The sequence below is a fragment of the Gallinula chloropus genome (genome assembly GCF_964237585.1).
Source record: "Gallinula chloropus genome assembly, chromosome: 3".
NCBI lineage: Eukaryota > Metazoa > Chordata > Aves > Gruiformes > Rallidae > Gallinula > Gallinula chloropus.
This window is the reverse complement of record NC_140087.1, coordinates 58,031,861-58,058,090: the sequence shown is the minus strand read 5'-3', so window position 1 is coordinate 58,058,090 and position 26,230 is coordinate 58,031,861. Positions and strand designations below refer to the sequence as shown.

Genomic DNA, 26,230 nt, shown 5'->3' with positions numbered 1-26,230 from the left:
CTTTAAAGCCAACCTTTTAACCATTTCACTGCTATTACTGCACCAGAAACTCCAAAGTAATGAACTTACCCAGCTTACTCTGTATTTGTATGCATCACTCTGAGACCTTCCACTCACTTGAAAAGGACGCTGCATTACAATCGAGCTAGTTTGAATATTCCTTCGCTTAAGAAGTTAGCTGAATTGTTTGCTACTGTCTTTCAAAATTAGGGTTAAAAGAAAGTCAAGGGTGAAAGGTTAGGTCCATTGTTGATGCTCTCAAAAGTGCAACACGTGGGATTTCATGCTTTTTGCTTTGATCAGGGTGCTCAGATGGCAGTTCATTTCAATAAACTGACAAACAGCTACACCCAACCTGAAAATAATTACTATCCAAATAACACAGCACCATCAATTAGGAGTAAAAGAAAAAAAAATTTAAAAATCCCGATGACATGTAACACACTCGCTATAACAAAAAAGTGGTAAGGGGCGAGGGGGTGGGGAAGGCTCTTCATTTTCAAGAACATACCTTAGATCTAAGGTGCATTGGGCCAGATTCAGAGCACACTGAGAAGTTGCCCTTCTAAATATGTCTGACATCCCATTTCTAAGAAGTGGATGCATTCTTCATCAGTAGTCACTCTGAAGTCAGCATGTGACATTTCCTCTGGGCCCACAGTTGAAGACTAGCAGCTCTATGCACACATTTTTGTAAACACAACTTCAGATGCTGTGGGAGCTCATGCCAAAAATTATTAGGGCACGCTACTCTAGCTTATGTTTCTGAGCATCCCCATGCCCACTGGCACACAGGTGGGCTCTGGGTCCTCAAGGACCCTGCAGGACACAAGAGAGAGGTGCTGGCCCCAGCAGCTGAGCCCTGGACAGATGAGGCTGTTTGCTGTCTCTCTGCTCAGCCAGCCCTCCTGCCTGTCCCCAGGGCAGGACCTTTCTGCAGTGTCTGCCATCATGTCTGCCACAGGTCACGGGTGGCACAGCACTGCCACAGAACATGCACATCACAACAGCAACTCTTCCCAGCTCCATTTCTATGGTTACAGCTGCTTGATGATCTGGGTACAAGCATTTCTACTTGTCATTTTCTTCCTAACGTCACACACACTAGGCTAAGAAGTCAACACTTAACACCACCCCAGCACTACTCTGGCCATCATTAGTCCATCTGCATTAGGCACTTGAACAAGATAATGCCAACATGTCTCAAGATGCTCCCAGTTGCAGCAACAGCCACCAGCTCAGTGGGAGCAAAACAGAAAGGGGTGCATCATCCAAGTCGGCTACATTGCAGAGCTAAGGGAACACATCACCCACCAAAAGATCTTTAACAGGCATCTGGGACAGTAGTAACCCTTCCAGCTCCCAGAGCAGCAACTGCAAGAAAAGCAAGGTGGAAGGATCTGCATAACCCAGGCTACATTTTACAGCGAGATAACTTCTTGAGCACACATTCTCATTCCTGAATCAAACTATCTTTACTTGGGAAGGTCTCAAACTGGTATAAGAGTGCCTATGTGTGGTAAAGAATAGGGTTATTTTGGTAGAAGGGAGAAACTTTCCTGTCTACACAGTTTGGTAGAAGGGAGAAACTTTCCTGACTACACAGTGCCTAGGTGTTTGTGGTAACAAAGCCCTAATTCATGCAGTTTGTGTTCCTTCTCCTGCTGCAACAGACAATACTCTGATGTTGTTATTAGCACATTATGAATGCACAATCCTTCCATGTGTAACTTCCAGTGCAAGCTGGGCATTCGGGTGTTTGGAGTTTGCCCTGGTAAAAACACCAAATCCAGAAAACTCTATTACAAAGTTATCTGCATTTCCTAAATCTTGATCTTTAAACCAAAACAGAACATTTGTAAAACACTTGTGACACAACACTGCAAACACCACTCTGTTTTCACTTAAAAGCCTGCAAACACTGTCTTCACATGCAAGAGGCCTGGTACAGAAAGAGACCTTCATTTTCTATTGACTTCCATGGGCTGCAGCAGGGTGATGTTCTCTGCAGAAGGTGCAGAAGAAGGTCGCATATTATTTCACAGAAGTGTTTGAGTGCTGTTGAACACGTTTTCTGCAGACGCTCAGAGGTACAGAACAAAGGCAGCTGAAAACAGACTTGGTAAGTTTACAGTTTTACTTTATCACTGCATTAAATTCCCATTGAACATCAATAGGGCACCACACACTTGTTATAGAAAGAATAAACAGCCTCATAAAAACTAGACTCGCCACTCTTTGCTTTTGCCTTGCATCCCTTTTCTCAACTGCTAACAAGTAAAACAGACCCACACACACCCCTGACAGCTGGATGTGCAAAAGCCTATGTCCGCAGTGTCCTGGTCCAGAGCAACGCTGCAGGCTGGAATGCTGACGCTGGCAGGGCTGCCACCGCGTTTACTTAACACTCATTTCTCTCAGTCTGTTTCAGACCAGAAATGCGGGCAATGAAAACCTATTCAACCTCTGAGAACCTCGGCTGTGGCGGGTTAGCAGAGCGGGGTCTTTGCAGGTACATGAAAGAGGCATTCAGAAGACGCTCCCATTCAAGGGAGGTAAGAAAGAGAGCCCCCAGATGTCTCTGGTTACCTTTTATTGGCATGAAAAGGGGGAGGCAGGAGGGACCAGGTTTCAGGACAAATGAAAAACAAGCTTTCTAAGATTCACTGTTAAACCTCAAAACAAAAGCTCAGTGAATTTAAGCTAAAGGAGCTTAGTTCCATTTCTTTCGGTTTAGCCATTTATTATAGAGAAGAGAATGCAAAAGCTGTTTCCAGTAGTGGCTTAAACATTACCCTGAAACAGAAGTAGAGTGGTAAAAATATACATTATGAACTCAGAAAATTTCTCAGGCAAATAAATAGCAATTAGCAAACACATGAGAAAGTGTACCATATTAGTACGTATCCAAGGATCTTTGGGTAAAAACATTTACATCATGATGATAGCTGGACAAAACAGCTGCCATGGAAGCATTATTAAGTAGAGGGTGTAATCTGCAAACACTCACCACCCAAATTAAGCCAAGGTCTGTTGAGATGGACGAGAAATGCCTCGTTTCAGGGGTCAGGCATGATGGCTTCCCAAAAAAGCCAGCCCAAGGCAAGGTGAGGGCACAAGCACAGCACCAGCAGGATCGTCACTCCCTGGAAGCCACTGACAGCAGGGAGGAGGCACACCAGTCAGCAGACACTCCTGTGCCTCTAAGACCATGAGGACAGGCAGCCCACAGAGCCCTGCACCAACCCAACCTTGTGAAATGCCTGAAGAAAACCCCAGTTTGACACAGCACCTTAGAACAGAAGGCCGATGGGCCAAAGCTTCCCCACAAGCATTACAAAACCCAGTGACCTCAACACAACTATGAGCAGTTCACCTACCGCCCAGATAGCCATGCTTCATGGTGGGACATAATGCAGGGGCCCCGGGACAGCTCCAGGTACCTGTGCTGCAGCCCACAGCATGGCATGGCAGCACACAGCAAGCGTGGCATGGTGCCGCAACGGGGTTGGCATGCACACTCAATTGCATGGAGTAAAGATGCTGTCTCATCGCAGCACCAAGTCTCAGTTCTTTCTATTAAATGAGGACATCCCCATGTTCCTGCTTCATAGGATCTTGTAAAGAAACGTGAGGTCCTCACTCATCATGGAAGAGGAGACCCCAAAAGTACAGATTAGGAATGACTGCTAAACACATTCAGCAGTGAAGCTAACAGTTTAACAGATTACATCAATTAATAAATGTAATATCTAATATTTACAGGCTTCTCTATACAAACCTGTTATTTCTCTGTAGAGGTGTAAAAATACTACCTAATCAGTCACCGGAGGACATGTGGCCACAGCCTCAGCTTCTTGATGAACTCCAGAAGACTTTTAAATGGGTTTGTTGCGCCAAGGTTTGTTGTGTTGAATCCAGGCAACGCAAGTTTAGCTGCACTTGTGTAAATACCTTGAGATAACTCAGTGCTCTTCATAAATTTAGGTGGACTTCATGCCACCTAAACTTACGTGGGTTTGTGAGACCTGAAAACTTATAGACTACAAATTTTAGCAACTTTACTACTTTTTTGAAGACTAGTATTTTTCATCTAGATTATGAGGTTTTGCTACAGTTTTAATTTCATGTCAGCATGTCCCTTAGAGGTAAACTAGCCAGAGACCAAATTATCTGGTTGAAGCAGTGATGCAATCATCATAGCATGCTAGCTATCACTTTGATACACAATGAAATATAGATAAACAGGAAGGATTTATTTGGAAATTAATTTGACAGTACTGTAGGATTTGTAAAAAGGGAAAATATCCAAGAGTTTATGTAATTCCTTAAATCTTTGAAGAGCTGAAATGGATGACTTAGAAAAAGTTCTTAGAAACACTTGAGAAGAAAAATATTTTGCTCATTACAGTAGCTTCTTTTTTTTCTAGTTCATTTAATCTTTTAACATATCTTCAAGCAAAAATGTCCTGCCAAATATTTTAATCAGACTACTTCTGATCTGTAATCTCTCTGATGTGGATCATATCTTAATAAATCTTTTCACAGTATAGAAGAACCATTGGGGCAAAGCACAGCACCTGCAGACAGAGCATACAGTAGTTGTTTGTCATTACTGCAGGTGATAGAATAGTATAGAAACACTGGTCAAAATTCAGTGTTGATACCTGAGTATTTAAAAATTGGTGGATAAGGCTTTGATTCCTATAATTTGTTAAGCAATACTAATGAAGCCGGCCTTAAAAGCTAACATTAAACGTTATTAGAGTATATGATGAGGTGCATTCCTATAGAAACCTTACTCAAGTCAACTGAAGTAATCCGACTGACATGACCAGGGTTTGGTCAAATCCGTGTGTTTGGTGTTGTAACATGGCTGCTGAGAAGTGAGAAAAGGTCAGAAGCAACAGGATTTTAATCTGTTGAGCTCAAAGGCTGGATTTATTCTTTTGTCTCAGATCTTGAGGTGGTTTTATCTCGGTGGAGGGTGGTCTCTTCTCCCTGGTAGCTGGTGACAGGACAAGGGGAAACAGCCTGAAGTCATGTCAGGGGAAGTTTAGGTTGGTATTAGGAAAAAAATTCTTTACTGAAAGGGTTGTCAGATACCGGAACAAGCTGCCCAGGGAGGTGGTTTAGTCACCATCCCTGGAGGTGCTTAAAAGAAGAGTAGATGTACTTGGTGACAAGGTCTAGTATAGGACCTAGTAGAGCTAGATAGATGGTTGGACTCTATGATTGCAGAGGTCTTTTCCAACAGAAACCATTCTGTGATTCTTGCAAGACACGCAATACATTGTGGACACTACATTAAATAGAGGTAAATAAATCAGTGTTAGTCTTATTTCCTAAAAAGAGCAATTATTGGCACCATCCTTTCATCTCTTCTCAATTTTACACTGGTGGCAAATCACACAGGTGGTTGGACAAATACTTACGTTTAGCAGACATCTGCTAAACACCACGCAGTTGTACTCTGTAATTAAAACTGCACTCTTCCCTGTGGTTTTGGTGACTTTCACCATTGTGGGTAACATTCTGCTTTACCAGTGTCCCAATATATATGTCCCAATCAATAACCAGACAGTTTTTCATACATGTCTTCCTCACCCACCTGACTCCTTGCTTGCGGAATTCTTTTAGCAATTATTTGGGCAAGGTACACTTCCCTTTTTTAACTCTTACAGGAAAACATATGCTAGTACTTTGCAGAGAGCAAGTATCGTGCCTGCACCTGAGCTCCTGCTTCTGCAAACAACATTGGCAAAGTGTTCAGGAAAGTCTTCTGGTTCACATTTCTGTTACTGGGCCAAGTTCAGTTCTGTCATGTGCTACTCAAGTCCTCCAGTTTTCTCCTTGATTCCATGCCCTTTCCTTCTCCTCATTCCCCACCCCCACCCCTCCTCTGCAAGCAGAAAGAAAGAACTGGTCCCACCAAGGCCAGCAAGAGCCTGTCCAGAGGCTGCTATGAATCTGGTCCAACACCATACTGGCCGTACCATTAACTTGGAAGCCCTAACCATTTCTGGGGAAAGCCTACTGCTAACAAAACACATTGGCTCAGCAGAGAAGCAATAGCCCTGAAGGAGATTTAGCTTTATTCAAAAATTTTCCCCATTTAAACATACAAATAGCTACACCCCTCTTTCAGCATCCCCACTGGCCAGGGCAGGAAAACAAACACAAAGCTTTCCAGGAGTAGCCTTCAATGAAGGAATCAAAAGTGACAAGACGTTCAAAGCCACACAGAAAGCCTCTTCCCATCCAAGAACTAGAACAGTGAAAAAGAGCAGTGCTTGCAGCACTATTATTTGCTACTGAATGGATCCAAGCTCTGTGTGATTCCTGACACGTAGCAGCAAATTCAAGAAATGAAGAAATGACAGTATCTTACTTGCAGAAAAAAAAAACAAACAACTGAAAGATTCAGTATTAAATAAGACAAGAAAACATCACAGAGTTTGGAAGCTGTGTTTCAGATGTCATGACCATTTATTACTGATTGCTCAGGGAACTCACGTGAAGAGCTTGATGGGAAAGTTTTATAATCTGATTCACAGTGAATTGCAATAAAAGGCCAAGAAAAAGGTTTGAAATAACAAAATTAATCAAGTTATCATTAGTAACATTTCATAGACATTGAGCAATACTATTTACATACCATGAGGCCGTAGGTATTTAGGGGTGTTTTGGTAAATATTTTACTGACTCACTTCTTAAGGGCATTTCTGTTAGAAGGAGCTCTTGAAAAGGAGACAGTAGATATGTTTTAGAAGAGCATACAAAGGTAGTTGCAACAGAAGCACAGAAACAGAGATTAATGAACAAGATTAATGAAACTTTAGATATCATCAGTTGTTTATCCGAATGTCTACAGTTTCCTTTGGTTTAGAAATTAGGCTTACAAGAACATGTAGTATCTGTCAAGCCAGAAGTAACCACTGAACCCTCTCACTGCATCTCAACTCTTCCTCCTCCTCTCTTCCTGCGTTTGAATGCTATGTTGTATGTGAATAGAAAACTACTACTACTTTCTGACAAATCTTGGGGAAAGGGGTCTCCCGGTTTGGGAAAATCCCTTTGTTATCCAGACACATTTATACAGCATCACTAAGATCCAGTATGAATACACTACTGATACTTCATGCTGCTGCTACTGCCTCACAGAACAAACTGAAGCTAATCTTGGACACAACCTTAGCTCCTATGAAGTAAATATGGGTTATAAAAAAATCCCAAAACAAACCCCAAAACACTCCCTTCCCACACTGAGACAAAATGACCTGCAAATTGCACAGTGCATAAAACCAGGACAAAGCACACTGGAAGAGGAACCAACAGTTACAGCATAACTATTTGATGCTGCAGGGGGAAGGAAGCACCATTTAATTTGCTCACAACACCTGGGTGGAACACTTCATTCTTACCAGATATTCCATGTAACAGAACTCAGCTGACTGATCTTTATTTTGATAAGTAACTTTAATGACCATCCCAGAGGTCAAGGAAGCATTTCCCCCCTCCTATTTACTGTTATGCAGACTGAGCAAGGTTTTACAGAGTTCTCAGAAAGGGGTTTTCCTCACAGGTTTTAAAAACAGCCACAGTATTTTGTTTTCAAAGAAGTTGCAGTGAACTTTCAAAAGAGACTTTGTCTGCTTTTCAGTGTTGTGATTTTTTTTTTCCTGCAAGGTGACACTAGTAGGACTAGCTTCTGGAAAAACACCTGAAAATGCTGTGAATACAAAGTATAAAGTAGGTGACAAGGGGAACTTGGGAAATTCAGCCGCACACAGGATTCTGCATCACTCTACAGATTTTTCTAAGTTATAGCTAGCAATGAAGGCCTGTATGGTTTCTATTTATGGTCATCCAAAACCACACTGGAAGATAAAAAGATGCAGCTGTGAGGTACAGTGGGATGGGGTTTCAGAAAAATAGCTCCACTTTCATATCTCAGTTTGGTCGTGCTTACACAACAGGAACAAACGGTTTGTAATTGAATCAGCTGAACTGGACTTACATAAACAAGACGTGCTGAACTTCAGTTTTGTTCTGCAATTTCCAATATTCATCTGCAGCTTTTTCTAAGAATTTCCTGTTCCTGGCAATTATGAATCTTTCATGAGGCACCTGATGAACTGTGAGGACACAATAGGAGATTAGGTGAGTGAAATTAATTCCCATGTCCAGTTTGGCACTTAACTCCCCAGGTTTCAAAGGCTGGATTGGCTATTAAATGTGCTAAAGGTAAGCTACTCTAAACACTAATTAAACTATTTGTAAATTGTTCTGGGATGTTTTAATGTGTTTATGTGCCGTGCTCACAAATGTTTCCAGGATTTTAAGTAGTTTAATTTAATATCCCCAATAAAGACTAAGCCTAAAGCTAATATGTCATGATGTGATCAAAGTCTGTCTCTTCCTGAATGAATATACAACTCAGTACAATGTAACTAAAACAACGAAGTAAGTTCTGTAAAGTGATATAGGCCAACAAATCACCAGCCCTGAAGAAAGTCTACAAGTAGAAGACCAAGCCATCCTCTTGAAGTTCTCCCACACTTCTGTCTAGAATTTCACAAGTTAAAAAAAAAAAAAAAAAATCTCTAAACCCTCTTTTGTCCAAAACAAAAATTAGTTTATAAAAAAAACCAACATTGTAAGAGGATGACATGATGTAGTCATCCATCTATCAATCATTAACACACCCACTGGACCGTCTAAGCAAAATCTTACTTCATATGAAGTCTCTCCTTCATATGAATGCACGCTACAAGTTAAATCTCAAAGGAAGGTGTTTCAGTATTTAAATTAAGTGGTCCTATTACATATATTGATAAATTATAGGCTATAATTTATCAGGTTTCCCTAGGAAAAAATATTCATATTTAAAATTCCAGTGGCAAGGAAGGGGTGTACAACCACTGGAAACAGAAACAGAGACGTTGCCCTAAAGGTAAGGGGAGGAAGAGTGAGGATGAATCCCAGGGGCTCCTCCATTTCCTGTCACCACTATAGGAAAGGATGAGAATTAAGACAGTTCCTGTCTGCTGCTGGGTTACTTTGTATATTCACTGGACTGCTTCAGCTTAGGGCCCAGAATGAGATTTCTCACCCAAGAGTTTCTATCAGTTATTACCAGCAACACCACAGAGAGATAAATTAGCAACAATGACGCAGTTCTCTCAGCGGTACAGGAGAGACACTATGGAAAAGAGGGAGATGCCAGATAAGCCACTTGTCCATCCACAGGAAAAAAATTGGGGGATTTGGGGGGAAGGAGTATGGGGGTGTGAGGGGTGTGGGGTAAGTGGCCATTTTTTTCCCCTAACTGAACAAGCAAGACATTTTCTAAATTGAAACATTTCTAACAGCATTATAGTTGAGCTCTGTTGTGTTGAGAGAATGAGACCGTGAAATCTGTCTCTGAATGTCTGAGAATTGTGGTCAGCTGTCCTGCAAATGGCCCGTGTCTACGTTCACAGCCTCTCTTAGCCTCTGGAAGTGGGTGGCTGTATGCTGTCTCTGCAATGCTCTGTTTCCAGGGAATGCTCTCATGGGTCACAGGCAGAGATGGCCACGTCCCATGGCGTGGGAACTTTCCCAGGCACAGTTTAACTAATTACTAGTACTTGTGCAATGCTCATGTCTTTTTTAACTACCATATGACACTCTCCTCTCTCATGAGGCAGTCACAAGTGACCAGCAGTCCCGTTATTAACACGTAGTGTTTGCAAGGAAAGCATACATGTCCCCTCTACTGAGCCCAACAGCAAGCTGCAGTCTTCTTGGGGGAGGGGGGGTACCTGAGAAGCAGGTACAGCTCCATGCCATTAAAACAGACAGACACCCTTGAACAGACAGGGCCTTACAATTGTGTGTGATAGGGCTTTGTGATAACAGCCCCTTAAAATTTTCAAGCTGTAACACACACGTGTCCATCACAGTCTCTCACCTAGTAGATTTGCATTCATTGTTACCCCTTAACCTGAAACCTCAGGTTTAAATAACTGCCAGCTGATATTATCAATGTTTGGCTTACGAGTCATCCAGCCAAGGAAGAAAACAGAACCCTTACAAACACGTCCTAATTTTTCTGCTGCCGTGGGGAGCAAGAGAAGCAGGAAAGGCACAGGAAGGATCTGAAGCCTGAACTAAAACATACGTCCCAGGCCAGAATAATACCTGTTAGGCATGTGTAAATTCATAAATCAGGTCATGAAGAGAACATCAGAAAAGCAGCTCTGGGACACTAGACCTAAAGTTCCAATACAACTTCAAGCTTCAGCAAGAAACTCTCTGCTAACTTGCTTCCAATTTAAATTTGCTCCTTCACATAAACCCCAGATTTATTTACTTTTTCCTCAGTGAGGCTCCAGAAATTTGAAAAGAAGGAAGGGAGAGAGAAGTCACTGCTCTGGATTTGGCTTCACCTAAAGGAAGGTCATTTATAGAGCAACTGTCCACCCTCACACACAAATGTGGTCTGAGAACAGCTCTGCTAAATTCAGCAGAGCAGTCCACTGATGGAAAAGCAAAGAACTGAGTTGTTCTCACAAGTCTTTTTGTTCTCAGCAGATTTCTGCACTGTCCTGGAGCCCAGCAGACACCACCTTGCCCAGTGCTGAGCACCTCAGCCGGCCACTGGCTCCAACAGCAGCAAGATCACCTTGCAGCAGAGAGCAAGGCACAGTTAGTTGCCAGCCTCACTCAGATTGCAGAGACACACAATATGCCCAGACTGGAATCATCTGGCATGTGTTAGGCTGGGAGATCTCTCATCTCTGATAGCATACTTGCTTTTTATTCAGGCAAGTGCCATTGCAAGAAAAGCAAACTGCACTGACAAAATTGGCTGTTAGAGTCTGGGTTGGTCACTCTTATCTCAAAGCTAAGATTAAATATTTCTATGAAAATCAGCCTTGACTTCTGGTGCATGAAGTAAATCAAAAACCATTTTGTTTAAACTGGTGGATTACAGATATCAGAACATAAGGAGGGGAGTGGAAAATCTTGCATTATGGCACTAGGTGACTGATTATGTTTTATCTGTCCCGCAAAATCCTTTTCAAGGGTATCACTCTGTAAATTATTACAGCTTAAACACCTGATCACAACTTCAACAGCAACAGACCCAAACCAGCATGCAAATACTGACTTCACACCTTGTGTTCAGATCCTGCTAGCAACTGTTCAAATACAAGCACATTTAAATTGTGAGTGTTTTTCTTACCTCCATGTAAAGGTACAGACCCTTACTTACACTTTTGTGATGCCTGGTTAACGTCCAGGGCTTCAGCCAGTGAACAGCAAGGTTCTTTCATTATTTTCCAGTACTTCCTTGCTTCAGCCAAATCAAAAACAGGCAGGACTGCATTGCTTTTAGGCTTTTGCCACAGACAAAACACAGCCCCGGAAAGTTGCCTGGCTTCCCTGTGTGGCCAGCTAGAGCAGGCAGGCCCTTCCCAGGAGCACTTATTTCCACCACCCCACCTCCCCAAACTAACACAGGTGGGATGACTTGCCCTCTGGACATGCTTACTTAGCCTTATAAACAGGGCTTAAGGTGACTTGATGCATTGCTCCAGATAGGCAAGATGAATGTGTTATTAGAACCTAAGCCTCAGGAAAAAAACAGAAGAAAAAAAAAACAAAAATCACGTTCAGTTAGAACGTGGGTGCCTTTTCCTTCAAAAGTGGTAGCCCAATCCTGCTTGTGTCTCCTACTGGGCTTGTGAGACCACTGGAAACTCTGCAACTGACTTGGCTTCCAGCTCTTTCTGATGCAGGTCTTGGTATTGATTTTTGACCTTTTGGAGACCTCTTTGTGTAAGGTAACACTGCTCACTCTCTGCCCAAAACACCTATGAGATTGAGCAAAATGGGAAAGTGGAAGTAATAGCAGCATTCCAGCAGGCAGGCAAAGGGTTAAAGATATGGGGATTAGGAAAGCTGGCTTTCTTTAGGAACTCCTACAGTTTCAGACACTTATTAAAGAAGGATTTATATTTCTGAAGTAAGGATCTGTACTTCCTCCCCCTTCTGAAGCTACACATTTCACCGCCTGACTGTGATGAAAAGGTCCCTCCCTTGCCCATCACAAGCCAACACTGAAGTCATCCTGTTATTCTTTTTCACCTTGCGCACATGTCGAGGCGTTTCTGTGGAAGTCTTGCTGAGACACACATCGCTCATTGTCTCTTGTTCCACCTTGCTCATGAGGCCTTTTTTTTAATCCTGGATTTCGTCTGCACATAGTTCAAGCAAGAATCTTGCTAGGATTCCATGAAGGAGGATCCATACATGTAAGCCATGTTGTTTTCTAACTGCACATTTGCTAACTCCAGAAGTCACTTCTATGAAGAAGTTATTATAAAGAGCTCTTACCTTACAAGCTCTTGCTCACCTCTTATTTGAAAGCTCACCAGCTGCACGGTAAGTACAACTGATCAAAGCAGTAAGTTCGGGAAGATGGGTCCATTTCACATCACAGCAGGGTTTGGTAGGTTGTTGTTTTTGGCAGGCAGCTGTGGAACCAGCCACAAGGTAATCTGGCTGCAAGAGGCTCCTCTCCTGCCTGCATCACTAGAGAAAGGCTCAAATGGCTCAGCATCGCACACACTACTTCTCCCTGTTGGACGTGAGAGAAGCAGAGGATACCCTTGCTCTCTATTTTAGGAAACGTTCATCCTATTCTGAACTTAAGGACATGGTTAGGGACTGTCTAGATTTTCTTTTACCTTCTGGCAGTCATTCTGGGCTGATCCATGCACATCAGGGCACTGAAGAGCATAAATGGCTGCAGAGGGACTCCAGCGACCACCTCCCCTTGCCTGACCAGGTCACTTCCACATTTCCAGTCTCTCCTCCCATTAAAGAAAGGGACTTTCATAAACAGGAATCACCATCCTGTGACAGAATACATGGAATTCATATGCAACCTGAACTCCATGCTGCAAAGACATGATGAGCATCGCAGGCTTCAGACCACTCCCAAGATCAGGTGGATGCAGGTATAGCCACAGGCTTTCCTTCTGGGAAATGGAGAGAATTGGATAGCTGTATGCTATGTATCTTTGGGGTTGTTAGAATGATGAGAATAAAGTGAAGCTAGATTAAAGATTGTACTAGGCCGTCTCAGACAGATCTTTTCCACTTTTCAGGAAGAGTTTCCAACTGAGCTCCTGGGAGGTGCTGAGCACATGAGGACTCCATGCAGAGGCTGGAATTCATAACCACAAATGGCCACAAATGTTTGTCTGTGCAAGGCTGAACTATCAGAGAACGTATCAGTGCAGCCTGTTGCTACTGATATTGTAAGCAGAAGACAGACACAGTGGATCTTTTGTTTATCAGTTCTCTGCAGTGTACAGCCCCTTTGTGAATAATAAGCCATGTTCCTGCAGCTCTTGCATAGTGCAATGCAACATTTTCAGGTCAGCTCAGCTAAACTGAATCTGCAATCACCTGATATCCAAGAGTTAAAATAGTGCTGGTAAGAAAAACGTTGGCAGAAGAAAATTCTGAGGAGTGCGGTGCAAGAATAAGTTAAACCAGAGAGGACGCGTTCTTTCTAATAAAAGCAAGTTACTTTTGGCTGGTCTTCCCATCTTGGATTTACTGCTCATGCTATGGGAATCATTGTATTGCCTCATCACAGGGCTCATGTGAAGCTGTGCTTACTCATGCTAGCAAAACACTTCAAGATAAGAGAGAGCAAGATCTGTAAAACCATAAAGGATACTTCGTCACCATGATTATTTGACCACAGCAACAGAGAAATGTGCTTTAAAAATACTTCAGTTCATTAGTTCATGACTATCTTTTAGCAGCTCTAAGTTTAGCTGAGAACCAAAAAGCAGCAAGCTGCAAGGTTCAGACTTCACGCGCCTCAATACAGGCCTGTTTTTTTGCCTCAGCATATCTGAAGCTTACTTTTAATACTGCCTTTAATCCAAAGGTAACAAGTAGATGCAAAGGTAAAGTAAATGCAAATGAATCCAGGACTCACCCTAAAACATCTGTCTCCCAAAATGTTACCCTCTGGCCCACATCCCAAGTTGCTTTCCTTCTCTCTGCATAAGCTTTTGGGGTCTCATTAACACACCAGGCAAGTCTACACAGCAAAAGGCTGTTCAAAATCCTGAGGTAACTTTGAGGAAACTGGCTTGTCTACATGGTATGCTGCAGTTCCATGTACGGATGCTAGCTTATATCCCAGAGGCACTATAGCTGTGTCTGTATAGCAAAGCACCCACGCTAATTAGCTCTGCCCCTGAGGATGCTGCAGAAATTGAGCTAATTAGGTATGCTGAGAGGCACCCCTGTTAATTAGCCCAGGGAGAACATAACACCACCACCAGAGCTTCCGATCGTGGCATTAGCTCGGGGATCTCTATAGCATACTTGACTGTGTAGCATAGCCGAGCCCACAGGTTCTTTTGAGCATCATCCTAAGAACCTAAACATCGTCTTTCAATCCAGTCTCACCATCTGACCCTGCTTTTGCCAGCATTCATAGGTTTTTTTCCCTTGATGGTAGGAAAATTAAGTAAATAAATAGATTCAAAAGAGTGAAGAAAAAAGCCAGTATAAACCACCCTACAATAATCTAGTATTATTAAATTCAGCTACAGGTAGCGACATGCCTGTAGGGAAGCACTGGATATTCCTAACCCATCTTGATAAAAGGCATGCTTTGGCTAGTGGCACATGTTTTGCAAGCAGTGTATCTCCAAAGGTATTGTTAACTCAAGCCAACTCAGCCGTAAATACAGACTATGGTATATTAAGTCGTAATCATGCAAGATTTTCCATTACGAGTTCAGGGCTGAACGAAATGTTTATGCACAGGCTCACACCTAGGAAAGACAGAGCTGCCAAGAGAACAGTTTTGCCCCTTTCCACCTCCCCTGGCTGCACCACACAGGAGCATGGGAATTGTTCTGGCTCGGTTCTGACACCTGGCTCCACATGCATCACCACCCGTGTACAAGATACTCCCCGCCGCTGCCGCTACGCTATCTGCCAGTGCCAAGCAACGTACGCAGTTATGCCTCTAGCTTCCATGGGTTGCTATACAACGGCGCAGGGGTAAATAATAGTCCGTCTCCAGCCAGCGCAGATACGGGGACGGTGATGAGGCTATTGTTAAGGATCGCTTCCAAATGCCATTCCAACCCCCATATCGTAGGTACTCATAAAAACACTGAGCGAACACTGTTCAAAAAGAAAACGTGCATGCTTTGTGTCATTCCAGGAGAGAGGGTTGGGGGCCTTTTTATGGTCCTTGTTTTCGCAAAACAGATCACAGCAATTTCCAATTATCTCCCAGGCACGCGCGTAAGAGCACTCTGCTCTTTCCCATATGTTAGAGAAAAATGTTTTTGCACATGGGTAACTTCTGAACAGGACCTAAGCCCTTAAGTCCTGGCTTGAGTTCTCTATCACACTGCAAAAATGCACAGCAAAATTTTAAATCGGCCTCAAGAAGTTATTTCGTGGAGATGCTGGAACAATCCAGACAACCAAAATTTTTAAGAAAGGGGATATTATGAAATGATAACTAGAATTAACGTGGTTGAAGTAGACATAGCACTTCAGATTCTGTTAAAGAGGGCTACATTTTAGGTGTATAAAAGAAAAAAGTTCAGGCTTTTTTAGGTTTGCAGGAATTTACTACTTAGGATGTGGAGTTGGGAGGGGTGGTTGGTGGCAGTATGTCTAAAGAACAAAGTTCAGTATTCAAATATTACTTCATATTCTTTAGGAAAGAAAATAATCTTAAAAGTATGGTTTCTGCTTACATAGCTTTATGATACTTGTCAAAATAATATAGTACACCATAGCATTTACTAATGCAAACTGGGATATCTCATGCAACCTTGACTTTACAACAGGGGTTCTGGATGTATACCAGACGCACAAAATGGTCATTAACTTGATATGATATGAGAAAGGTGTTGAAGTGAATAACTTATATAGTAGTAATCATGGTTCTGTCCACGGACATTTTATCTTGCTCTTGAACAGCAAAAAAATAGTTTAACACGCCCCGTCTCCAGGCAAGTTTACAGTGACCTACAGACTTCTCAGTTTCAGAGCTCCATTTATACTTGGCCAGTGCTCAGACTAAAGCTATGATACATCATCTCAAAGAGACCTAAAAAATAGAAGAGACTAAAATTCTCGGCAGGAGCATCTCATGATTCTATAGAAGACATTACTGTGTGCCTCAATAATGAAAATTCCCCGATTCTGTTTCCAACTGTATAAATGGCTCAGATTTTCACTTTACTTCAGTAGCTTGGCTGGTATGCTTCAGTTTGCCCATTCAATTTGACATCCACCAATATCAATTTCTGTCTATCTATTCAAAACAAAGCCTGAAGCACAGAGGTTATCAACTTCCAAAACTTCTTGTGCATTGACAGACCCACAAGGTCTCTGACAATGAACAACAGCTCATCATTCATTCTCATTATACTGGCACATAAATCTTCTGAGTGACCAGGGAAACGGTAAGCTTGCTACCCTCATAACATTCCTTGCATGCCTGCTGAACATGCTGTGTCTATACATTGCCCGTGCTTCCCAAAAACACAGAGTTACGAATAATTCAAGATGGGAGGGGAGGATGACTTGCATGTATACTTCGTCAAAAAGTCCTCAAAACTACTTGCTTAGGAAAATGGAAAGAAAAAAAAAGTTATTGTTACCAGTCTTATTCCTCAAGGGCTGCCTGGCCTCAGTAGAGTTTTGAACAGCACCTGGGAAAAAAATTATATATATATAAAAGTGTGGTTAACACTAGAGTTGAGGGTCATAATTTTATTCAATTTGGAAGCCCTCAAAGTTTCTAATGGAGGTTCTACGTAGACGACAGCTTCACATTGCCTGAGTTACCCTGCACTGACCTGTTCCAATAGCTCAGAGAAACAAGATCCAGCTGATGGCCACAGAGCTACAAAGTCATTTGAGAGACTGAAAGGCTTATCAAGTGTGTCTGGGGTGCAAAAACAGCATTTCCCAAAAACAAGCATGATCCAGATCTGCCTGATGTGTCCACTCAGACGCAGCTCATTTATTTTGTACAAAGGAAGAGCTGCCATTTCATATAAAAAATAAACATCTGTCTGCCCTCCAAACTCCTATGAAGTATAAATAGTTTGAGCGGCAAATACTTCTGTCACAGCATTCAGGATACCTTCAAAAGATATTCCTAGCACAGTATGTGATTAACCATTGCCTGGTATTCACTCATAAATATATTCTGGAGAAGCTTGTTGGTTTGAACAGGAATTTGTGTGTCTGTCTGTAAAGGAAGGGGAGAAGCAGCAGGATGGTAGGTTGTATCAGTCTCTTGAATGCTTTTCAAGCTGACTGGTATAGCTTGATATCTGTGCTTTGACAGTAATAAAAGCATTAAATTCCTAAATGTCATGTACTACGTTGCTCAACGGGTTTTATCACAGAAAAACTGAGCAGTTTTGATGAATGAAGTTTCAGAGTAGTGTTAAAAAAAATTAGACATTATTTGCATAGACTGCATTAAGTTGCTTCTTTCCCACCCCTCCCAAGCATCTCAGTACCTTAGAAACAAATTATAGTCAGAGGGTTATTAAAATAAAATTTAAAAAAAAAACAAAACAAAACAAAACACAAAAAACCCTGAAGTCAGTCTCAAACCACAAAACAAAGCAAACAGTGGTGTAGTGTATTTTCAGACCTCCTCAAAGTTATTCATATTCTAGCTGTCAAACAGCCATACATCTCCCCAGACATCTTTTTTCCTGAAATTCTGCTATGGTGTCTTCCACAGACACATTAAATTATTTCCTCTTCAATACATTAGGGAAAAAAAAACCAAAACCAAAACCAAAACAACCCAACAAAAAACCAACCCAGAACAAAAAAACAAACCACCCTGAAGTCACATGTGTTTCTCTTTAACAAAAAGGGTCTCCCCCTCTTCAAGTTAATAAGGAGAATAGTGCTCTGTTAATGAAGTCATGCTGTGATTTCAAAAGTACCTAGATTAGGAAAGCAGGAGAATTGGTGGCAATGTCATTTTCAGATGAGGTAGAAATATTCCTTCTAAGCCTTTTTTAATCCCAACCTTCCCGGGACAGTGTTTCAACCTGTACAAACCAGATTCTTTGCTAAATTTACAGCTATGTTGAGAAACACGTCACTTCAGAGAAGCACGGGGAAGGCTGTGTGAAATTCTAAGGTCTAAATGCTCTTTCAAAAATATTTGTTGTCATTCTGACCTGATGGGAAGAAAAAGGGAGATGAAAGGTTTGCAATAGCAGTTTGCCTCGGTTGGTAGAGCCTGAATATGGGATTTTGCCTGGTTTATTTTAAGTCTCAGCAGCTAGCAGCTGGAGTATGTCCCACATGCTAACACTTGGAATTCCCCTGGAAGAAGGTTTGTTTCAAATGTAACATTGGCCCTACAAAGCTGGTTGTCTTTCTGTTTTAAGTTTATGTAGTCCATCATGGCCTCAAGTCTCGATGATAACGCACATATTCTGAGCCATTGAACCTCCTCACCTACTTCATATTAACTGTTTTCTGATTTAAATGCAATCTATAAACAATAGCTACTTGCACACACATACACTCCCAGGCCAGATACTGAACAGACACAGCCTTGCAGACTTACAGAGCAGCTGTGACAACAACTGATGTCACCTCCTTTGCAGAAATTTCCACAAGCGTCTTCCAAAGGCCAAGTTAAACGAGATAGAGCTTATCAGTTTCTTTAAAGTGTTCTGGATGAGACCGGTCCATGTGACCCCCTTCCCAGCCGCGGGGGTGTGGTATGTCACAGCTCCCCTATCAGCTGGCACATGGCAGTGGGAGATATGAGACAGCAGAAAAGTAGTAGTAACAACATCACCCAGACTGCAGAAGACGGAACAAATATGCTGAGTAACTTCAGTGTGTATGCACTTACTTTCTGAAAACAGGTGGAGGGTTTTGAGCCCTGACTCCTGCTTGCACATCCCACTCACACAGATGGGTGGTAATGCTGCCAGCTATGAATTGGAAAGGCCATGGCTCCTTTGAATTGTATTAACGCCTTGAGCAGGGAGTTGCAGTTCAGCTTCTTTTTCTTTGCAAAGTTTTCCCCTCTTTTGGGTACTCCATGAATAAAAAAGAAATTATGAGCGAGGATATTTTTCCAAAAGCAATGCCTTAAAATAATTTAAATCCCTGCCTCTGTTCTTGCATCAAAAATATTAGAGAATTTCAGAAGATACTCTCCACAGTTGCACCGCTGAATGTTTCAGATTTCCTTCACTGCCTTTACTTATGAGTAAATTATGATTTGCAAAGAATATTTTTTTTAAGTTTTCACAACGATTAATTTCATTCAAAATGTTAACTAGCCAATGACACATTAACAAAACCACATATTTACACATTTGCAAAACATCTCATTTAACGCTTCATCCTTGCTAAGACAAAAAGGCACCTTACTTGCAGCAGTTTAAAAACATGGCCATAGCATTGAACGCTGCGTTCATACAGCTTGCAGTTTTCACCCCTGGGTCCTCCCTGTTTGCCTACAGCGGCCTGTTCACACAGAGGACAGGCTTAATTAAACTCTTACTTCCAGCTAGTTATCTTTTAGTTAACAAATGTTGGTCATGCACCTTTTTCTTCCCATGAACATGCCCTTTCCATTTCTGAACTAATATTCACACACTTCTGCTGAGCTTCATTAACAGTTGGTTTCCCCACAGTAAACATTCCTGATTTTTAAAAGTTGGAAATATGCAGGGAAAAGGGGGATCCCACTGAGCAATGACAGACACCTTCCAGATTTTTTTTTGATATTTCAGAATTTAGGGGATTACCTTCCTATTTGCAGCATAGCACAACTGGATAGATTGCATCAATATATTCTTTGTTCTTTTTTCCCCTCCAGGCTGTCATGCCATTCTGCTTCTACAGATTGATACTCTGCATGACTAAAACTCACCTTATCTGGGGACTCCTTGCACCAACATAGTTACAGTCACTCTAGATCACGTGGGCATGTCCCTTGTAAATTGTGCTATTGGTGCAAGACTAACAGTTTCTGGCATACAGCAGCACAATGTACAAATTCTGGATCTAGCACAGCAGTGAAATATACCTGTTCAGTGTATAAAAATACACAAGAATTTGTGGCAAAGACATTGAGAGAAGATGAAATACAGTCCTTCTCCTAGCCCAGCTACTGAGTGCAGATTGACACAATGGGGCTTTTTTTGTTCATGGATTTGCTTTTTTTAATTCAGATTTTCTGCAACTCTGCAGATAACTCTAGTCTTTCAGCAATCTCACACTTGTTCAGAATCTCACTGACCAGTCTAACCAGTAAATATAGGGTTAAAAAAAAATCTAGATTATCTTTACCCATTTCCTTTTTCAAAGCTAAGCATCTGCAGATAGAAAATAAACTTTCTAGGGCACGGACAGCCTCTCATATCTCTACAATAGCGTGCCTAACATAAAACTGTGGCTAGAACCACAGTTTAAGATGGCTAAAGCCATCTCAAATAATAACATTTTTTCAGATCCTGGTCAGAGTTTTAAGAGAGTTCCAGCAGTGAGTATACTGGAGTAGCCAAGACCCAGCTGCTCAATAGAGCAACATGCAGCCATCACAGATGCAGTGAAAAAAGAGCTTCCTCAGGAAAGCTATTGAGGACAGCTGCAGATCAGGCCTCTTCAGAGTTCATTAGCTTTTTTTTTTTTTCATCTTCTGTAAGCCAACCCTGGGCATGACTTTAGAAGATGATTAAACCAAAGCTTTGAGTGTCATTACATCCTCTTCAACTCTGGCTGCAACTTTTTATCCAGGAAAGCCTCAGAATACATGATCCAGGGTAGAGGCCTTCCTCTCTCTGATATTTCCTGGGCATGCTGGTTACAATCACTTCTCCCACCATCACCTATTTATGGACGGTCTTTAGTTAAAGAACCTTAATCCTTGCTGGAACTCTATAGACAGAAGCATGGATCACCAGCCACCCAAAATCACTTGTGAACCCTAGGCTAGGGCAGACAAAAAGCCCCAGCAAGTCTTCAATAGAGGTATAATGACTTCCATGCCCAAGTTTACTTTACACCTTTATCTTGTAGGGATGCTCTAAATGGTCCTGTTATGTACAGGACGTATATATTATATATAACCCTGCCCATATATATGGTGAGATGCTAGCTATGAATCAACAGAATTTATAAAGCTTTGCCAAAGGTACTCATAGCTATGAGCTGCACAGTTGGGTGCTTTAAGTGCTAAAAAAGGGCCCGGCTTTCTTCACACCTGAAATATGGGCCCATAGCCCCTACACCTCCAGAATTCACAAGCCAGTGCATGATAGCCCATGGACGGTGAATTTTAAATGCAGACACATGACCTCAGATCCCACTCATAAAGGGTGATCTGTACTGCAATGTTTGAGACTTACAAGTGCAAACATAGCAGAGGCACTACAGGGCTTATGTGAAAAAATAATTATTCCATGTAGAAAGGAAGTTGGCTCGCTTTGAGCAGAGGTGTTAATAGACTAACCTTTTTCCCCAACACCAGCCTGCTTACCTGAAAATATGAAAACATCTACTGACGCAGCTTTGTATTTATTTGAGGTGGGTATCATATCCCACACATGTTAAATATCTCGCTGCGTTTCAGACTAAGATGGCAGTTAATCTGAATGCCAGTTATAAGAGTCATTTACTAAAAAATAAGCCTCGGACAACTGTGTTACAATTTTAGTCATTTGGGGGCAGAGAGGTATGCGGATCACAGTGTACAAATAGGGCTGAGTTTAAAAGAGCAGCTTCAGTATAGATATCTGCCCCCCTTCCATTGGATTTGGGATAGTTAATAAGAGCTGGATCTTAAATGACAGTAACAAGACAGACTCTTGGCACAGAGAAGACTTGCTTCATCACAGAGATCCACCACAGTAAGGATAAAACCAGCAGCAACTGGAACAGGGTCTTCCTGTAGAAGGCTGACAAAGATCTATGGTAGAAAAGGTATTTGTGTCCTTCTCAAAGGCATCATAACTCTCTTTCCTAAACAAGGTTTCTTCTTGATGATACAAAGCTGGGAGGGGTGGCTGACACGCAGGAACACTGCGCTGCCATCCAGCGAGACCTGGACAGGCTGGAGAGCTGGGCAGGGAGAAACCAGATGAAATTCAATGAAAGCAAGTGTAGAGTCTTGCACCTGGGGAGGAATAACCATCAGTATCAGTACAGGCTGGGGGATGACCTGCTGGAGAAGAGTTCTGTGGAGAAGGACCTGGGGGTCCTGGTTGATGACAGGTTGGCTATGAGTCAGCAGTGTGCACTGGTGGCTAAGAGAGCCAATAGGATCCTGGGGTGTATCAGGAGAAGTGTGGCCAGCAGGTCTAAGGAGGTGATCCTCCCCCTCTACTCTGCCCTGGTCAGGCCCCACCTGGAGTACCATGTCCAGTTCTGGGCTCCTTGGTATAAAAAACATGGGGACATCCTTGAGAGAGTCCAGAGAAAGGCTATGAAGATGATTAAGGGCCTGGAACATCTCCCCTATGAGGAAAGTCTGAGTGAGCTGGAACTGTTCAGCCTGGAGAAAAGAAGACTGAGGGGGGACCTAATCAATGTTTATAAATATCTTAAGTATGGGATGCAGGGGGAATCAGCCAGCCCCTTTTCAGTGGTCTGTGGAGACAGGACAAGGGGCAATGGCTGCAAGGTGGAGCACAGGAAGTTCCGCACCAACATGCGGAAGAACTTTTTCACAGTGAGGGTGACAGAGCCCTGGGACAGGCTGCCCAGGGAGGTGGTGGAGTCTCCTTCTCAGGAGATAGGCGTCCAGATGGGTCTTGAATATCTGAGTGATATGTCCTAGGGAGCTGCTTTGGCAGGGGGGTTGGACCCGATGATCTCTCGAGGTCCCTTCCAACCCCAATGATTCTGTGATTCTATGATTCTCTTCCCCCTGTCTCCAATATGGTTAAATTGTAATCAACCAGTAATTCCTTAGCAGTGGCAAAAGTGAGGACACTTGGGTAACAGACATGGCATTAGCAAATTAAGCACTGAACCATCAGCTGCTCTGGCTGCACCTGAGTAACATCCCCCTAAACCTCCTGTCTTCCTCCATTAGCAGCACATTAGTTTCCTCTGCTGGCACATCCATGTATGTAGGAAGTCCCTAACCCTATCAAAATGAGTCAAGCCTGAAAATGGGGAAGACAAAAACATATACAAAGTATTTAAAATTAAGCCAGACGGTACTGAGAGAACCAAGGAGTTTTATAAGCTATGCCTCCAGGCTGAGTGGGATCCCAGTGACACACCAAGGGTGTGGGACAACCTCCTCACCTGCTTTCCTTCCAGTTGAAACTGCAATGGGCATGAGCCAGAAAAACCCCCACCAACAGCAACATAAATGCTAGTGTCTGGAAGTAAAGCTCTGTTGATGCTAAGTAGGCAGCAGTGACCAAGGGCACTTGTTCTCCCAGCAAATCATTCATACTTCAGGGTATGGACTGGTATGGATGGACAAGACATGAAAGGTCTGCACCTCTTACCTTGCAGTAGCTACTCCTTCTTGGTTCTGAAGTTCTTTTGGATAACCTTTGGGAAAGGATAAACTTGGTTGCCTCGGGTTGGATACACTCTCCCTTTATTTCCAGCCTAAAGGGGTTTAGAAGAAATGCAGTATCTGATGTCATATATTGTCTCCTAAAGTAGGAAAGTAGACATAAAGCTGCTACAGCACTCTGTGGAAGACGCTGCTGGTCAGGCTGCTAATCTGTGAGGCAGGGGCTCCCTGGACATCCACACCCCTGTGAAAGTCCTCCCATAACTGCTTCCCTTAGGACAATATTGTCCCTTGTTTTAGCATATCTGAAATAGTCCAGTGACACAAGATCTAGAAAAGGGGAAAAAAGGCATTCACATCGTGTATTCCTACCTATGTAACTCTTATATCTGTTTCCAGGAATCTATCCATTTTTGAATGGATCTTTGCTCCATTGACTTTGCTCCTCCCAGAACTGAAACTGTCTGCACTCAATGGAGGACTTTGCTCTGTTTGTGGAAATGGGTGTGTGTATTTGGGTGTGTTTGGGTTTTCAGTGTTGGTTTTCTATGCTCTAATATAAGCATGCTACAAGGCTGCTTGCTGTACGGAGCTACACAACATAAAGAAATGATTTCTCACCAACAGCTCAGGGCAGATCATGCAAGGTCATTTGCTAAGATGACGGAGTGCTAATACAAGGTATGCACGGGCACCCTTTGCATGTATCACACACACCTACTTGCCTGGAAGCAAATCAGTAACTCCCTACACCAAAGCTTGCATTTGCCTGCTTTTATTGGAGGTGGGATGGTGCCCTAGGGAGGGCCAACAGGAATTCCATTACTTAGGATCAGCGCCTGAGCAAAATGGAAAGACTGCTAAAAATAAGAAACATTTGCTCATTGGTATAAATAACAAAAGCAAGAGAGAAAGAAAAACAGAAAGAGAGCAAGATGAAAATGAAAACTGGCCCCAGACCAGGTCTTGCAGAATGACCGACCAGTCACGTCCTCATTGCCAATTCTGTCACCATCTCCAGTATGGGCAAGGTACTTTCAACTGCCAAGTGCCCTCAGCTTCTTTCCTGAGAGGTCCATTACTTGCAGATTCGCTGTGAGCCTGAGCACAGGAGGTACCTCCCACAGCACACGCGACTTTCTCTAGGAGTTTCAGAGTTTGGGCAGATTGAAACAAGGACACAACACTTCACAAGCCAGCACACAATGCCAATGTGATCCCTGCAGTAGCTTGTGAAGCAAGTATTTGGTTTATCTCTGTTTTGTTTATAAAGGGAATTACGGAGGAATGGGCAGGGGGGTGGGGGGTGGGGAGGGAAAGGGTTGCACTTCCATAAAGCTATCATCATCAAAAACTTTATCCTCTCTTTATTAAAATAGAAATAACTTTTGGATTCCCAATTTTCTAACAGACTTCCCTACAAATAGTTCCCAGAGCACACTTGGCTGCCTATTCTCAAGTACTAAAGTTGAGAAAGCTAAGAAGTGCCTATCTATATTTGGAGGAAAATAAGATGACTAAGCTAATTACAAATTTGCCCTTGCCCTGTATTCTTAAAAGCAGTGTACATCCCCGTGGCACGAGATGTTTCAGGGTGGGCTGTCATTTTATACAAATGGTTTAAAGCCAAATATGCTCCTGGTTACTTTTCATTTTAGGCTCTTGTTAATAAAAAGGAATGATAATTGGGAACCAGCTCCCAAGTAGCATGCTCAATTTTTTCTCTGCTTCTATTTCATGTATTCTTTTGTAATAAAGCACACACACACGCACAAAAATCTATTAGCCCTACAATTAAACAAATAATGGTATTAACAACTCCCACTCACCGCCTTAAGCAGGTTTAACTGGGAGAGCTGAAGCAGCTGTCTCTGTCCTGTGTCTCTGCCAGAGGTCACCATCCTGCAGCGGGATCAGCTGATCCTCCTGGATAAACTCCTGAGCAAGTGCAGTCTACAAGCTGCAGCATTAACATAAACCACCTCCAATTTCAGTTTACTCTGGCAGTAGCCTCCTAGAAAAATAAAAGGGAGGAAACTTAAGGCTGGTAACTGTTTCATCTCTTAGTATCAGATAAATCCAGCTTTGATTACATTTAAAAGCCCTGAAAACTGAAACAGTCAAGAGGTTTATAATAATGTTCTGGCTTGCCATGAATTAACGTGAATTCTCATAATAAAAAAGGTCACTAACATAACTATTGAAACACAGTGCTAAAATAAGAGCTAAGAAAGGTCCTCTATAATTTATCCAGGTATGCACAGACTCTAAACATTTTCAAAAATAGCTATGGCTGCTAATTCTATGAAATTAAGATATTTCCAGACCTAGGACAAATTTGGGTATCTCTATATGGCTCTGACAATGTTGCAATATCCAAACCACCACAGCTATAATATGAATTCTCAAACAGTAGAAAGATGATAGGAGGACAAGGTTCCTACTCTAGTGAGGGTATTTTTCATGTAGGCCAAAAAAAGGTTTGGCTCAGAAAGCCATCAATGTCTCTTTGGCAACCAAAGCAGAGATACAGATACTTAGAGTGATTTGCTTTCTGGTAACTATATATAAAACAACAGGTCGTTACAGTTACACCCTGTCAGATTCTCATGAAACAGAGAAAGATGTCAG

The 26,230-nt window shown here is 42.4% G+C and overlaps 1 long non-coding RNA gene across 3 annotated transcripts in view; it reads right to left on the bottom strand.

Moving 5' to 3' along the window:
* The window catches only part of LOC311190258, a 64,408-nt gene extending 38,915 nt beyond the window's left edge, over positions 1–25,493 (bottom strand). For 2 of the 3 annotated variants that reach the window (XR_014617195.1, XR_014617196.1), the window contains exons 1-2: positions 25,429–25,493; positions 23,586–23,691 (exon numbers count right to left, since the gene is read on the bottom strand). This is a non-coding gene — a long non-coding RNA (uncharacterized lncRNA). Of the gene's footprint in view, positions 1–18,667; positions 18,715–23,585; positions 23,692–25,428 lie in introns of those variants that run through there. The other variant, XR_014617197.1, reaches the window with a different exon arrangement.
* Between the last annotated feature and the right edge of the window lie 737 nt (positions 25,494–26,230).